We start from the raw sequence: 16,896 nt of genomic DNA, 5'->3' as shown, positions 1-16,896 counted from the left end.
TCAACCTAGAAGGCCAGCAACTTGGGAGGTATAAAAACTGTCTCTAAAAGCTGTCATATGTATTACATTTGTTGGATGAGGCCTCAAAGATCAGTCAGAGCTAGGATCAGTAGGTGGAAAGGGAGACAGACCTTTGGTTAGACATAAGGAGAAACTTTATGTCAAAGAGAGTTGTCCAAATGGAACAGATGGCTCCTGGGACAGTGTGTTCCTCATCCCTTGAAATGTCAAAGCAGAAGCCTTTTCTCAAAGTATTATATAGGGATTCAGGCAACGGACAAGGGGGCACAGCCATTCCCTGAAGTTCTTTCTATGGGTCCCTCTGGTAACCAAGGCCTCCTGCTCTTGCTCTCTAGCTGTCCCCCGTGTAGTGCTACCTCCAGTGGCCACCTGCCTCTGGGCTCCCTTTGATAAATCCCGGTTCCCATTTCTATTGCTGCAATTGCCAGTACCCTGTCCTGTGGGAGATTTAGATAGTACCCATTAACTGTCAGAATGAGGGGTGGAATGTGCAAGAGTAGAAGGCAAGCCTGTCTTTCAGGTTACTGGGGACAATTAACAGAGTTTATACTATATGCAGGGTTGCTATGGGTTGGAATTAACTCCACGGCAGTGGGTTTGGTTTTTGGGTACTATAATGTGTGGCCCATCAATACAAAGTTAAAATCTCCATAAGATGTGTGGACCCATAAAAATGAACTTCTAAGTGAAAAAACTGTGTTTGGTGACCAAAAAAAAAAAAAAAAAGAAAGAAAAAAAATTCTTCAAGTGTACCTTCAACCAAAATGCATTGAAATATCAACTACGTGTATAACCTTGATAAATTTTCTTCTTTTTCCTTATATAAACTTTTTTTTTAGTTATCAGCATTCTCATATACATTGTAAGTGTTACTCTTTCCACTTATTTCAAATCTAGTCCTTGAATGTACACAGCATACACACCGGTGTTTAATTACAACATAATAAAAAACCAAACCAAACCGGTTGCTGTCAAGTTGATTCTGACTTGTAGCTGCCCTACAGGACAGAGTACAACTGCCCCCTAGGGTTTCCAAGGAGCTGCTGGTAGATTTGAACTGCTGACCTTCTGGTTAGCAGCCTGAGCTCTTAACCACTGCGCCACCAGAGCCTCATACAATGTAACAGTCCACCACTATATTAAGAAAAAAAATTGCCATCGAGTCAATTTTGACACATGGCGACCCATGTGCATCAGACAAGAGCTGTGCTCCATAGCGTTTTCAGTGACTGATTTTTAGAAAGTAGATCACCAGGCTTTTCTTTTCAGACATCTCTGGGTAGACTCAAACCTCCAATCTTTTGGTTAGCAGCCAAGGGTGTTAACTGTTTGCACCATCCAGGGGCTCATCATTTTATTAATACACGAGGGTAAGTATTGCCACTAGTGTTCCAGTTCACACATATATGGGCTTATTCCAAACAAAACGTGTTTAAACATGTCTCTGCGATCAGTGGATAGCTGCAGACAAGGTCTCAGTAATACACTTGCCTTAGTCTCCTTCGGGTGCCTTAAAAAAAAAGAAAAAAAAAAGGATACTTTTTGTGCCATGAAAAAAAAAAACAATTTTGAGGTAAGGGTTGATATCAAATTTTTAACAAAACTCAAGTGGACATCTTTCCCAATCATTGAAGCTTTGCAACAAGTTTATGGGAATGCTGCTCCACATAAAGCAACAGTTTTTAGATGGATGAAGCATTTTAAGGAAGGTCAGGAAGACCTCAAAGATGAGCCAAGAGAGGGAAGGCCAGCCACTCAGAAGGTTACAGTGACTTTTTTGGGGATTTCAAATGGGTAATCTTAATAGATCTTCTTGAAAGACACAGGATGATCACAGGGCCTTATTATGAAGAAGTTTTAAGAAAACTGAAAACTGCATTGGTGAGGAAGAGGCTGGGAAAGTTGCACGGAGAAATTTTTTTCCATCACAACAATGTACCTGCTCATTCTTCCCAAGGGCAGCAATGGCTGTTCTACAAGAATTTCATTGGGAAACCTTACCCCACCTACCCTACAACCCTGATCTTGCCCCTTGAGACTTTTTTTTTTAATCTCAAGACTCAAAAAAACATTTAAAGGGAACATGAGTTGAGTCCCTCGAGGATGCCAAAACTGTCATTCTGACATGGTATAAATCAAAGAGGGTACATACGATTCATCAGGAGAGGATTAGAGAGATGGAAAACACCACCTTCAGAAGTGTATAGACCTAGATGGAGGATATGTCAAGAAACAATAGCTTCACATTTTGATATTTTTGTTTAATAGAGGTTCTTATGACTTTATAGTCACTATGAGTCGGAATCGACTTGACAGCACTGGGTGGGTTTATGACTTTGTGGTAATACTTTTTGATTTACCCTCATACCATAATTTGTTCTACTAGCTCCCAGTTGTTGGATTTTGGGTGTCTGGGTTTTTCTTTATTTCTTCTTCTTTTTATTTAAATAACTATTTTATATCACGACTAAAAATAATTTATACAAATAGTTTTTAATTTTTGAGTCGTATCCTTGGAGTAGAGCTACGTCAATAGAAAGGCTCATTTTTATGGGGGTTCTTCCCATATGAACAGATTGAACTAATCTCCAGTGTCACTAGCAATATATGAACACGACTGTTTCTTCAAAGCCCTGCCAGTTTAGACTTTATTATTTCTGTTCTTTTAGATCAGATGCTCTTTTAGATAGGCTCTCTTGTATTCGTTTTACTTTACATTCCTTTAACTTCCAGCACTGACTACTGATAACAATAAAAACTTTTAAGAGTACCTTTTCCTGCCTACCACACTCATATTAGCTTACTTTTGAAAACACTAAAATGTTGTCAAAATAGCTATTTAAGGAGACTAAGACAAGTGTATTACTAAGAGAACTTGTCTGCAGCTACTAATTGACTTCTATCCCAGGTTTAGAAGAATGAGCAATGTCAACTCCAACCAGGCAAAAAGAAGCCATTTATAGGTGTTTAGGGGTCTCTTTTGGGTTATATGGGAAGGTCAGGGGAGGGAAAAGGAGTGGGGGGAGGGAGAGGTGGTGGTTGAAGTGTTATTTAGCTTCATTGCCAAAAGCTAAACATTTTTTTTTAAATAATTTTTATTGTGCTTTAAGTGAAAGCTTACAAATCAAGTCAGTCTCTCACATAAAAACTTATATACACCTTGCTACATACTCCCAATTACTCTCCCCCTAATAAGACAGCCCGCTCCCTCCCTCCACTCTCTCTTTTCATGTCCATTTCACCAGCTTCTAACCCCCTCTACCCTCTCATCTCCCCTCCAGGCAGGAGATGCCAGCATAGTCTCAAGTGTCCACCTGATGCAAGTAGCTCACTCCTCATCAGCATCTCTCTCCAACCCATTGTCCAGTCCAATCCATGTCTGAAGAGCTGGCTTCGGGAATGGTTCCTGTCCTGGGCCAACAGAAGGTCTGGTGGCCATGACCACTGGGGTCCTTCCAGTCTCAGCCAGACCATTAAGTCTGGTCTTTTTATAAGAATTTGTGTCTGCATCCCACTGCTCTCCTGCTCCCTCAGGGGTTCTCTATTGTGTTCCCTGTCAGGGCAGTCATCGGTTGTAGCCAGGCACCATCTAGTTCTTCTGGTCTCAGGATGATGTAGTCTCTGGTTTATGTGGCCCTTTCTGTCTCTTGGGCTTGTAATTATCTTGTACCCTTGGTGTTCTTCATTCTCCTTGGATCCAGGTGGGCTGAGACCAGATGGCTGCTTGCTAGCATTTAAGACCCCAGACGCCATTCTTCAAGGTGGGACGCAGAATGTTTTCTTAATAGATTTTATTATGCCGATTGACTTAGATGTCTAAACAACACTTTTAAGAGTGGCTTTTAAACATATAAAAAGTTATCGTATGGAAACAGGAGGTCAAAGCATGGCAAATCAACCAGAAGTCCTCAGGATAGAAAATTCTTCCTTACACTGTGCTGAAATCTCGGAATCAGATGTATCCAAAGTGCTGCCTCTGGGGGTTCCCTCATGAAAAGGGTTCAAAGACTAGATGAGCATTGTGAGGGGTGCCGTAGGCTGGTTGGCTCCACCAGGGATTTAGGAAATCCTGGGCTGGCTGCATACAGACACCCTGGGAACTTGTTAAATACAGTTTCCTGGGCCCAATCCCTGAAGACTATGAATTTTATTTTTAACCAGTTTCTCAGGTGATCCGGATTACAGCTATATTTATATAAAGCACAATAACAACAACAACAACAAAAATACAATCTTAACATAATGGGTGCACCTCAGGCCTCACCTCCTATCAGAGTTTACTCACTTGCAAACTAAAAGTGCCACCCATTATCCTGAAGCAATTACATTGGGTTGGATTTCACAAACTGTGCTATGGGTGGTGCACTAGGAGGGAAATGAAAGGAAAACGTCTGACTTCTACACGATTTGTTTTTAAAACAGTACCAGATGGGACTCCATCTAAATGACTGCAGAACAGAGCTTCATTCCATAAACAGAGCCCCATGCCTGAGAGTCTGGTGTGAGGGCAGTCATAAGACAGCACCTGACTTCAGCAGGGTCACTGAGGAGAAGCTGAATAGGCAAATATGCTCACTTTTTACCCACAATCATAAAAATCAGTAAATGTTAACACCAGGCATGACTTCATAGAAGATCAAGCTCTAAGATCCCACTCGAAGGTAAGAAAATCAAGGCCCTCACACACACAAAAAAAAACCAAACCTACTGCCACTGTCATAGCAACCCTATAGGACAAAGGGTCCCCAGGGAGCACCTAGTGGATTCAAGCTGCCCATCTTTCGGCTAGCAGGTATAGCTCTTAACTACTACGCCACCAGGGTTTCCCTAAACAGAGAGGTTAATTCATCCACAGTCCCAACCTGTTAAACAAGATCTGAGATTGAATCCAGTATACCAGTTTCCCAGACCAGCCCACAAATTATCTACACTCCCTAAAATTCCCCAAGAACAAAAGTGGACCCAGGCCCTGAGGCAGGAATAATTCTGTAAAGGAGTTTAGTTATATGACCTGAACAAATTACTTAATCTCTCTTTGCCTTAATTTCTTCATCAGAGATGGCATTAACAACACCAATGGTACACTGTTGTCAAAAAGAGGAAAAGATGAATAAATGTTAAATATGTTCACTGGCACATTTGTTGTTGTTGTTAGTTGCCATCGAGTCAATTTCAACTCAGGGTGACCCCACGTGTGCAGAGCAGAAGTGCTCCATAGAGTTTTCCAGGCTACGACCTTTTGGAAGATTGCCAGGCCTTTCTTCCAAGGCACCTCTGGGTAGGTTTGAAATGCCAACCTTTTGATTAGTAATCCAGCACTTGACACATAATAGGCACTAAATTAATGGCAGCAATTGGGATTATTACTATAGAGAAGTTGAAAGACAGGAAGATAGAAAGTTCACTGTACAAATAAAGCTCTGCAGTACTTTCTCCATTTAATACTCTGGAGAGCTGAGCTGGTTCCCTAACTTGCAAATGATGATCTAAGTGCCATGAGTATCCCATTAACCCACAAAGACAGATTCCCAGACTTGTGGGAAAGGGGAAGCAGAGAGGAGCCTTTCCTACTAGAGAGAGGGTCATTAAGCAGCAGTCCTGGGTGTCAAGGCTTCGAAGAGGAATATTTTGGGAATAAGGGAGGGACAGCATCAAATGCACCATCATGTGGTTTCTATTTTGGCACATTTGGAATGTCCCATCCACTGGACCCCACACCTGCTAACAAGAGGTTACCTTTGTGTGCTCAGACCTAGAAGTAAGGCTTAACCAGAGCAGGGAGGGAGGTGCAGGATTCCTGCAAGGTCTGCTGAGGTCAGTGCAAGTCTCCTCTATGGGAAAAAGAGAAAAGCTAGTCCAGGCATTAGTGGTGTTGCTCAGTTACACACTCCTGGAGGGGGTTATCAGGACCAGGCCAGCGAAAGTAGGAACAGAACGCCCACTCACTCACCCTACTTCTAGAGCCTTGTGCCAGCTCAGAGCGGAAAAAAGAAAGGTACCATTCAACGGAGCGACTCCTCAGCATCTGACCCTTGCAGAGGTATCAAACATTTAATACATTAGGAAAGTGGGGGCAGAAAAAAAGAAAGAAAAAGCGGGAGTAATTAACATCTCAGCAGTTACCTGAGGCAAGGGGAAAAAATAAGGCATTCACAAAAGCGAACATCTACTCCAGACGGCAAATTACACATAATAACAAGTCTAAAACCCATTGCCATCAAGTTGATTCCAACTCATAGGTATGCTATAGGACCCTACAGAACTGCCCCATAGGGTTTTCCAAGGAGCGCCTGGTGGATTCCAACTGCAGACCTTTGGGTTAGCAGCAGAACTCTTAGCCACTACGCCACCAGGGTTTCCATAACAAGTCCAGTCACTAGAATTTCACAAAACCTCTCACTTAGAAGAAAGCTGAAACATTTAACCCTCTACCCAGCATAACAATTTCATCTACACATCGCTAATATTGTCCAGTGACAATTACCTCCAATGGCAAGGAGCTCCATGTTCTGCATTCCAGTGTTGGAGAGCACTAATTCTTTGAAAGTTCTTTCACTCACCCCAAAGCCACTCCCTTTATGGCACTTGTATTCACTGGTCCTACTTGTAGCCTCTGGAACATTCCAAAATAAATGGAATCTCTCTTCCTTATAACAAGCTTTAAAATAGACAGAGGCAATTCTAAGCTCTTTGAGCTACCACAGGGAAAGGCTGAGTGAACAGTTTAAAGTTTTAAAGGTAATTTAGGAAATAATACTGGAGTCATTATTCCCTGTCCTTGAGCATAGGGAATGTGACCCAGCTGGAGCTGGGCTCACAAAGGCCCACAAAGGCTCACAAGGATACATCAACTGGGCCCTGAGGCATAAAGACAACAGATGGAATAATCTTGGAAAATATCTTTTAGAGAACTTTTCACATAAGCCAGAACACAAAAGACTTTCCACTTTTATCTTTTTCTATTAACATTTAACAAACAGAAACTTGTTGGACAAATGAAGACCCTCCTGACTGAAACCTATACCAATGATTGTTAAGAAAGGCAATTCAAAATGTAGGATCACAGTTTCTAGCCAATCTGTGAAAAGGTGAAGCATTCAATGGGTTGCCCATTTGTAATGTTATTATATACTGATGACTCTAACATTCTCTGGATTTGGGCAGACATGGCTGTGGCAGCATGCTTGTCCGTCTTCCCATTCTTGATTATTCTGTAATATTTCCTTGGACTCAGGCAGACATTAGCTCTGGCAGCATGCTTGTCCACTTCTCAACTTTTGTCTTTTTGAATATATGCTGAATAAAACTTTCTTTTTGCTTTCCTAACCTCTGTGATGCTTTTTCCCCTATAACAGTTAATGGTGTAGTCATCGAGGATTTCTGAAGCTATGAATCCAGTCGAACTTGAGGCGAACTGGGCTGTGGAGCAGAAGCCGGCAAAAGAGGTCCTATCTTCTGGACCCACGTGTTCCCACTCCACGTCCCTTCAACACTGACAGGGTGAGTACTCTTGGAAAACGAGCCTCTGCTTATTCTTTTTTGTTCTCTTTCTCGTGTTTTCTTAAGCTTTGTTCAGCATGTTTGAAACACCGGTTGGTTAAGAAGCCTCTTTCTTAGATTTGTGCTTGATCATTTGGTTAAGAGTGGTATCTAGTAACTCTTTAGGTAAACTGCAGTTTAGGTCCAGATTTGGGCGTTTGAAATATTAAAGAGGTAATTCCACTTTCAAAGAGCTCTGGATCACTATAAGCGACAAAGTTTGGGCCTTTTTGTGACTCAGGGAAAATCTGGAAAATAGTGCTCTGTTTTGCCAAATTTCCAGAGGGAGGTGGCAGCTCCTGGTCTGTTTTGCCAAACTCTCAGGGGGAGGTGGCAGCTCCCGACCTGTGTTATGAAATTCAAGGGAGCAGTGGTAGTTCTGTATCCTTTTTTATGACATAGTTTCTCAATGAAAAATCAAAATGTTAAAATTAAAATCATCAGTAGCTACCATAAAGTACTTTCCAATTGGAAGAACTAGTACACTTAAGGCCTAAAATAAGAGACTAGGTCTCCAGCCAGCAGAATGAATTAAGATCAAAAGGAAGGAGACTAAAAGCTTGAACCTTAGAGCTTAACATCTTTGATAAATGAGCCTGTATTTCCCCCCTACTACTGAGACACCAGTTTGGGATTCATATTTAAAAACACTATAAACCGAGTATATTAGAAGTAATTTGAAATTTCAGTGACTATTTTGGGAAAAAGAGCTTTCATCTGTGTTGTCTTTTCCTCTTTGGGAAATTTGCTTGAAGAATTTTGTCAAAAAAGTCTAATATTCCTCCAAATGAAGCTCTGGCAAGTTAATAAGTTTTATCTAGAACCTGTTTTTTTTCTGTTGAATTGAGGTGACCTTACCAAAAAATGCTGCATACACTTTTAGAAACTAGGATCCCCATATCCTTGTTTTCTGTGGTATTGTTCAGGAAGTTCACGTGATCTTTCCGTCTCCTTTTATTCTGAGAGCACGCGTTGTGTCTAAGTTTCTGTCTTATATCAGGTTGGAGGCTATGGCTAAGAATTGCTGGTTTTTTTTTTTAAGGCTGTCCTAGAACCTCAGTTCCTTCCTTGTTCAGAAAAACTGCGTCTTGTGTCCGTCTTATAATTTAGGCTTTTAGTAGCTACTTGGAGAAACTTTGATATAAATTGGTCTATTTGAAAAGTACACCAAGATCTTTATGTTCTGTATGTCAGTATTAGAAGTCAGACTTTTCTAAGTAACAAACTAGATATTACATGAAATGCGTTTTATTTAATGAAGAAGGATAGTTTTGTCTTAAAGTAAAAGTAGCAGTTCCAGAATAGCAAAAGGGAAAGAAATTAGTTATCTTTTGCTTTTCAAAATTCCTAGGTCAACCTGAACATACGTAAATGAATTGGAGTGACCTAATCTTGTCTTCTACCTCAATTTAAAAGGTAGGTTAAAAGTTAAAGTAGGACAGGGCAAAATCAGGCCTCCTCAGCCCCCAATCCCTAGTCTCCAAGGTTGTATAGCTCTAGGGAAGCTTTTGAAAGACCCTTTCCAACTAGGTGGAGACATTTTTAAGACAAAAGATAAAAAATAAAATAAAATGAAATTGCTGCTTTACTACAGTTATCAGAAATTGGGTGGATCCCAATCATAAAAGAACTGTGAACAAGTTCTCTCTATTGCAGGGGAACTTTAAGAAGCCAAAAAATAGAAATCACAATGAGACACACCCGAAATGGCCTGGAAAAAATGTTTCCAACTATAGCCAGACGCTTAAGGTTATACCCATATCAATGAATTGGTCAGCTGAACAGAGACTTTGTGATTTCCAAAGCCAGTTGATAAAATTAGATTGGGAAAATATGAGAAATAGTAAAAGTCAAATGAAAACTTGGAATATTTAAAGAAACTTTTTTTCAATTAGTTATGTTTTATGGCATACAGGCTTAAAACAATTTCTAAGACCTTTTAGGTAATTTATTGATGTTAAATTGAGTTAATAGATATTTGTCATAATTTAAGTTTATATACTTTTGCTTTTCATACCACAAGAGAAAAGATATATATGTGTGTATATTTCGGTTAGCTAATAAGCGAGTACATTTTTGCCATTTTAAAGGGATGTACTATAAGGTATGCAACAAAGACAATATTTAAGAGGTTTATTAAAAATAAATTTGTTTGATGTGGTCAAAAGTTTCATCTGTCTGACTGAAGTTTAATGGTTTAATTTATGAGATTTTTAGGAGCTTTAACGTTAAATAGCATATAAAACAAAGAATTAGTTTCTCGCTGTTAAAATAACAAAATTTTCTTTGGTTACCGAGTTGAACAGTTAATCTATTCTTTGTATAATCTGCCTCAAAGCCGAAGGTTTGGCCTCTCATTAGAACGAGATTCTTGAGTCGGAAACCAAGCCACATGGCTCTAGGAGAAAAAAGCTAAGGTTTTTATTTTAAGATTTTTGGTTGACTAACTTAAGTATTGTTTCACATTAACTTAGGATAAACCCCTGACAAGTCTGAAACTTTATGGAAAGCCACGAAATTTTATAAGAATGCTAAAAAGGCTTATTTAACATGTTATAAATTATATGGACCGTGTTGTCAAAATCAAGAGAAGTGCCTGTTTCTTTCTCTTTGGGTTAAAACTTGTATGTTAGCATTTCTTCTTGTGTTTTTGCCTAATATTAGACAAAACCCACCCACTGCTGTCAAGTCGATTCTCACTCATAGCGAACCCTATAGGACAGAGTAGAACTGCCCCATAGTTTCCAAGGAGCGCCTGATGGATTTGAACTGCGGAACTTTAAGTTACAAATGCATAATATTACATCATAATTTTATTGTTATTTCTTTGCTAACTTGGTTGAAACTTTATTTTTTTGAATCTAGCATCACCAAAGCCAAATAGTTTGACTGAAGAATTCAAATTATTTATCTATGAAGTTTTTTTTGTTACTATTCAGGTGTTTAGAGTCTTGATAATCTTGGTATATTCTTTGTATATACTGACTATATGGTATAATGTCTCAAGATTATTACGTGTTACATCTGAAGTTCTTTAAAAATATGGTTAATGGTTATATTTAGAAACATTTTAATCTAAAGGTTTTTTTTTTTTAACTGATTTTATTTGACCTTTACATTATGCTTGTAATTAATTTCTATCAGGTCTTTCACTATTAAGAGTTATGTTTATATATTAATCATGGCCATATTAAGTTTTGTCATCTGCAGGTTTTTATTTTGTCAACTTTCTGAAAACATTTGAACAGAATATCTCAACAAAAAAGATGGACTATACTGAACTTGTGAAAAAGGCTGTGACTAGACTCAGTCAAGATTTCCAGAACTCTTACACAGAAGCTGACGGTTTTGCAGACTGCAATCGATCCAGAATCACATGGAACTGAAATTAACTACATAAGACTGAATAAACGAAATGAAACTGTGGGTTTTATGTGAGAATATTGCTGACGTTTTAAGGTCTTTCTTTCTGGAAATAAGAAACGCTTTAAGGTCCTACTTTCTGGATATAAGAAACCATTTTCCTCTTTTCTCCTAAATTATCTAACTAATGGGTTTAGTTATTTTAACCCTTGAATTAGAAGTTCCTGTTGGTAACCTCAGCAAAGTTGTAAATATCGTAACCAGAGAAGTGTCTGAAACTTGAGCTATGATTTTACAAATTAGAATAGCATTAGATTTTCTATCAGTTTTCTCAAGGAATAGTTTGTACCTTAATAGATAAATTGCTGTGTTTATATTAATACACACTCTTAGGTTTGGCAGAGTGTAGTTGTTGCTGAGGCACATGAAAAGCAGTTACTGATGCTGCTCATATGGAAACAAACACCTCATGAGATTTGTTTCCTTGGTTCAAAGACCTTAGGATCATGGTTTCATTGGTTGTTTCAGACAACTGGCCTAATACTATTGTTGGTGTTTCTATTCTACCTCCTGATTTGCTGTATGCTGCCTGGATTTTATAAACCAGGTGAAACCCGAATTACCATTCATTGAGCATTTTTGATCAAAGATTCTGTAACAAGATCACGATCCAAAGGAGGGAACCACGAGAGAGTTGTATGTGATTTTCCTGGAATCCAAAAATTTCTGGCTTTCATAGAGGTTGGAGCAACCTATACAGGCCATCGCCTTTGGGTGTCCTTTTGAACCTCGAGCTTTGAGGAAAAAACTGATTCCTGAAGCCACTTAGAGTCAAACAATTGTCCAGATAACTACCAAGACCATTTTGCTCTGGGTGTTGTGCTTTTTTTGAGGAATTCAGGCTGTTTTGAGAAACTGACTCCAAAAATGGAACGGAGAGTTATGTTTAAGGTAAATCAGTAAATAGTTTAATCAGTCTTCAAGACAATGTTGTATGAAATACCTGCCTAATGTTTGTAATCAAACTCTCACCCTCTTGCTGTACAGAAAATTATGTATCTTAAATCAGGTTCTCAGAAGAGACTGACCTCATGGCTCAGACTCCATTTTGTCTTAGATTCCACTTCTGCTTCTGAGTTAGTGATCCACGGCTGTTAATAGGTAAACCAAGGAAAGGCAGCTTGCCCTCAGGGAGAACACTTAGTATGTTTTAAAGAAATTAACTGGAGACCTCCAACAAGAGAAGTCCATACTGTATTATCTTGCTAATCATGTACTCTTTTATAGAAACTTTGTCACGTGTACATTTTTCTGTACCTTCTGTTTTCTCTAGACAAACTTTGTGTGCTCTAGGGATATATGTTTTTGTGTGGTAGATTCATCTATGCTAGTTTAGGTAATCCCTTTCCAAATGACAGTGCATTTACGTGGACAATCTCTTATTTAGATTCCTGGTGAATGCGTGTGCAATTTGGGAACTTTAGGTTTAAATCTTTAGATATCCATAGTAAATATTAGAAAGGTAATGTTAATTTGTTACCCATTGTAAAACGAGAGTCAGAAGAGAGCCCACTGGTCCAACACTCAGGGTATGGTTGGTAACTTTAATTCCTACTTATGGTGTATCTGAATCGGAGAGATCTTTAAGAAGTTTATCAATCACTATGGGACAAATAACAGACGAAGTTGCTAGTGGGATGGAAACACAACAGTGATCTCTGACCTCATTAAACCAAGGTGACATAACAAAAAAGCCTTAGATTTTTATTTTTATTTATTGGTCCAAGAAAGTATAATATGTGCTATAGCAAATACCTCTTGTTACATTTAAATAAATAAATAACACAGAAGAACAGGATATACATAGAATTGGATAGCAAGCTACTTGGTTACATACTGTAACACCCTACGAACACCAGATTTATTTGCATTACTGCAAGTAACATTCTTGGTCCTCATCCTGATAGTATTAGGCATAATAAAATTTATCCTCTACTGTCTTACACACCCAAAAGGCAAAAGGCAGCCTCGGGCTAAAATGTCGATGTACATGGAGTCTGCTCACTTTGGCAATGCGATTAATAACACTGCTCTTACTTAAGATCCTGGTGAAGTACCAGATGGTATCCAGTGGAAAACCAGCACCGTGAGTTTAAAGAACCTGCCGTGGTTGCCTTCTAGGAGCTCGACTAAGTCCAGGTATTGATCATCGACGTGTTATTTCCAATCTCCGATCAAGAGGAGGGGATGATTTAGGAAATAATATTGGAGTTGTTATTCCCTGTCCTTGAGCATACAGAATGTGACCCAGCTGGAGCTGGGCTCACAAGGACACATCAACTGGGGCCTGAGGTATAAAACAATAGACAGAAAAATTTTGGAAAATATCTTCTAGGGAACTTTTCACATAAGCCAGAAGACAAAAGACTTTCTACTCTTATCTTTTTCTATTAACATTTAGTGAACAGAAATTTGTTGGACCAATGAAGATTCTCCTGACTGTTGTTACTGAAACCTGTACCAAGGATTGTCAAGAAAGGCAATTCAAAATGTAGGATCACAATTTCCAAGCAATCTGTGAAAAGGTGAAGCGTTCAATGGTTTTGCCCCTTTGTAATGTTAATACATACTAATGACTGTAATATTCTCTGGACTTGGACAGACATGGCTGTGGCAGCATGCTTGCCGGTCTTCCCATTCTTGCTTATTCTGTAATATTTCCTTGGACTCAGGCAGACACTAACTGGCAGCATGCTTGTCTGCTTCTCAGCTCTTTTTGAATATATGCCGAATAAAACTTTCTTTTTGCTTTACTAAACTCTGATGTTTTCTCCCTACAACGAAGGGAAATTAAGGGCTCAAGAGCAATTTAAAATGGCACAGAATCGGAAAACAAAGGGAGAGAGAATACCGTCACCAAGGCAGCCACTGCTTCCTGCAGCCTCCACCCTCAGACAAACAGCCTCAAACTCAGAGCAAATGACCAAGCCTTTCGCATCCCCTTACTGCTTGACTTCAAGAACATCTTTAAAACGTGCTCTGCTGTAAACCAGGCTCTAGGCAAGAGTCAAAAGGAGGGCCCTGATCATGTTTAAAGTAATAAAAGACAGTCATTTTCAGCTGTTTGGACACTGTGTAATACTGAGATAAGAAGAGAGAAGAGGAGGATCCCTGCGTGGCACAAATGGTAAGTGCTTGACCAAAAGCCCAAAGGTCAGCAGCTCCAATCCACCCAGAGGCACCTGGAAAGATAGGCCTGGTGATCTGCTTCTGAAAGTTCACAGTCTTGAAAACCCTACGGAGCAAGTTCTACTCTGCACACATGGGGTCGCCATGAGTTGGGACTGAACTGATCACAACTTACAACAACAAAAGGAATGTGTTAAGGAAAAAGAAACTGCTTCTTGGACAACTGGATTAAGTCTTGCTATAAACCCATTGTTGTCAGGTCAATTCCAACTCACAGTAACCCTTGAGGACAGAGTAGAACCACCCCATAGGGTTTCCAAGGAGGGGCTGGTGGATCTGAACTGCTGACCTTTTGGTTAGCAGCTGAACTTTTAACCACTGCACCACCAGGGCTCCAGTCTTGCTATAAGGCATACTTAATGTACACGGCAGGGGGGTGGTGTGGCGGGGGGCGGGGAGACCTCTCTGATTAGAAAACAAACAGAACTAGATACGGAAAACATCAGAGCTAAAAAGGCCCTTAGAGATTCAATCCCGTTATTGTGCAGACTGAGAAACCTAAGCCCTGGGGAGGAAAAGAGTCACCAGAGGTTGCAAAGCAAGGGGCAGAACCAGAACAAAATCTCCTGATGCCCCAATCTCAGCTCGTGTCATTACACTATTCTGCTATCTTATTTCACCAAACCTCAGTTAACTGCAAAACATCCATCCATATAACTGCTATTCCCCAAAACTGATGAGCTACAGAAAAAAATAAGGCGAAGGCCTTTACATTCTTCAAGTTAATGGCAGAACTATTGCCAAATAAATGCTCTTCTCAACCTCAGCTGGGATCCACCTATCCTCCTAGGAGCATACTTGGATTCATATTTCATATTTTGATAAGACTTGCAAAAAACTGCAGGACAGAAACTAAAACCTACAGGATGATGCGTGTGCAGAAAAATCATGGACACTGAAACAGGGAACTACACCCAAAGCCAATTGGATGGGGCACGGAGAATGCAGAGAGCTAAAAAGGGAAAGGGCTAAGGGAGAAGAGACAGCAAAAGGGTGCCTTTCCACATCTGTCAGGTTTTCTGCAGGAGGCAGGGTGGTGAAAACCAAACAGCTGCCGAAGCGTACGGAGACTTGGATTCTAATCACCAAGTCTGCGACTAACTCAACCGGGTGACCTTAGGCAAGACCCTTCTTCCTGGGCTTCCGTTACCCCGACTGTCCTAGGAATTGGGTTGCACCAGATAATTTCCCTGGGCCCTTGCAATTCTGGCATTCTATGACCCACTACCACCGCCGCCGCCGCCACCACCACCCGTCATCTGGTCGGTTCTAACTCATGGCGACCCCATGTGTTTCAGAGAAGAACTGCACTCCATAGGGTTTTCACGACCCAAAGACCCATTACTAATTAGACAGTCACGGAACAGGGTTCCCGCAGGGGCCGGAGACTTGCCTGAGACAACTGGGCCCCTTTAGGAAGCGCGGAAGAACCCCAAGCTAGTCGTTTGAATGACCTTTGTCGTCTCTGGACCTCAGCTTCGCCACCTGTCAAACAGGACCGGAAGATCCCAACCCCACAAGGTCAAGGGAGATAGCTCGAGGGATGAAGAATACTCGGGTTCAGCCCTTCTCGGGAGCGCGGCCCCGCACCGCACCGCATCTGCGACCCCCGGAGCCGAAAAACCTCAGACCCACAGCCCAGGCGGGTCCAGTCCTGACCTGGAGCATCCGCTGCGCCCCGGAGGAACGTGAGGGAGGTCCTGCCGGAAGCAGTGACCCGCCGCCAGCCCAAGCTTGTCAAAACGTGGACTCACCGCTCAGGCTCCGGCCCCGGCTCAGACTCCGGATCCGGCGTCAGCGCAGCCCACCACCCCCGGCTTCAGAGTCAAGCCTTAGCCATCCCCCTTGGCTACCCTGGCAGTCGCTTCCGGGCCCCGTCACGTGATCGAGTTGCCCGAGCAGAGCCCGAGGTCACGTGCGGTCGCTCCTCCCCTTTTCTCGCTGTGTCTGGAGCGCTGCTCCGCAGCACCATCTGGCGACTTCCATCTGCCACTGCAGGAAAGAACGTATTCCTGGGAGCTGGGACCTGGGAGTGGGAACTGAGGGGCCCTTGATGGTGGCGCGTGGCCAGTAAGCCCAGAGTCGGAGAGCCCTCTCCCCTGAGTTGTGGGCTTGAGAAAGATTGTTAATTTTCATAGTTGCTGTATTTTCCTTAACCTTTCTCAATGAGCATATACTGCTTTTGTAATAAACATCTTTTTAAAAATCATCTAGTCGTATTTCTAGCAGGATACATAAACTTATCTGAAGATGGTACTGCATGTGGGACTGTGGGATAGGTAAACATTTATCTCTGTAATATATTTAAATTTTTATGTGACATTTTCAAATGAATGGCAACACTTCAGTATGGTTGCGGTGGATGTATTATCTATCCAGGCTTCTCTTTTCTCCTGCTCTGGACATTTTTTTTCCTTTAAACATTTAACTACTCAACCAAAAAAAAAAAAAAAAAAGGAGAAGAAAAAGAATTGACAAACGTTACAAGATAAATTTCAAAATACCTATATATGAATATATCTTAAAATAATTATACTGAGTGAAAGAAGCCGGAAAAAAATTCCATTTATGTAATATTGCAGAAACACAAAATAATCTACCGTGATAGAAAACAGGTCAGGAGTTGCCTGGGAATTTGGGTGAGGGGGGGAAGGAGCAAGAAGGGAGACTGTAAAGGAACATCGGGAAATTTTTGGAGTGACAAATATGTTTCCTATCTTGATT

The 16,896-nt window shown here is 40.8% G+C and overlaps 1 protein-coding gene across 5 annotated transcripts in view; it reads right to left on the bottom strand.

Moving 5' to 3' along the window:
- SLC36A1 (solute carrier family 36 member 1) overlaps positions 1–16,060 on the bottom strand; it is a 61,965-nt gene extending 45,905 nt beyond the window's left edge. For 4 of the 5 annotated variants that reach the window (XM_003404611.4, XM_064278472.1, XM_023550801.2 and 1 more), the window contains exon 1: positions 15,927–16,060. The gene's annotated coding sequence lies outside the window, so the exon portion shown is untranslated. Of the gene's footprint in view, positions 1–15,831 lie in introns of all 5 variants that reach the window. The other variant, XM_023550795.2, reaches the window with a different exon arrangement.
- Between the last annotated feature and the right edge of the window lie 836 nt (positions 16,061–16,896).

The sequence above is a fragment of the Loxodonta africana genome, chromosome 2 (assembly GCF_030014295.1).
Source record: "Loxodonta africana isolate mLoxAfr1 chromosome 2, mLoxAfr1.hap2, whole genome shotgun sequence".
In the NCBI taxonomy this organism is placed as follows: domain Eukaryota; kingdom Metazoa; phylum Chordata; class Mammalia; order Proboscidea; family Elephantidae; genus Loxodonta; species Loxodonta africana.
Note: the sequence above shows the minus strand (reverse complement) of the source record. Positions and strands in the feature narration are given on the sequence as shown.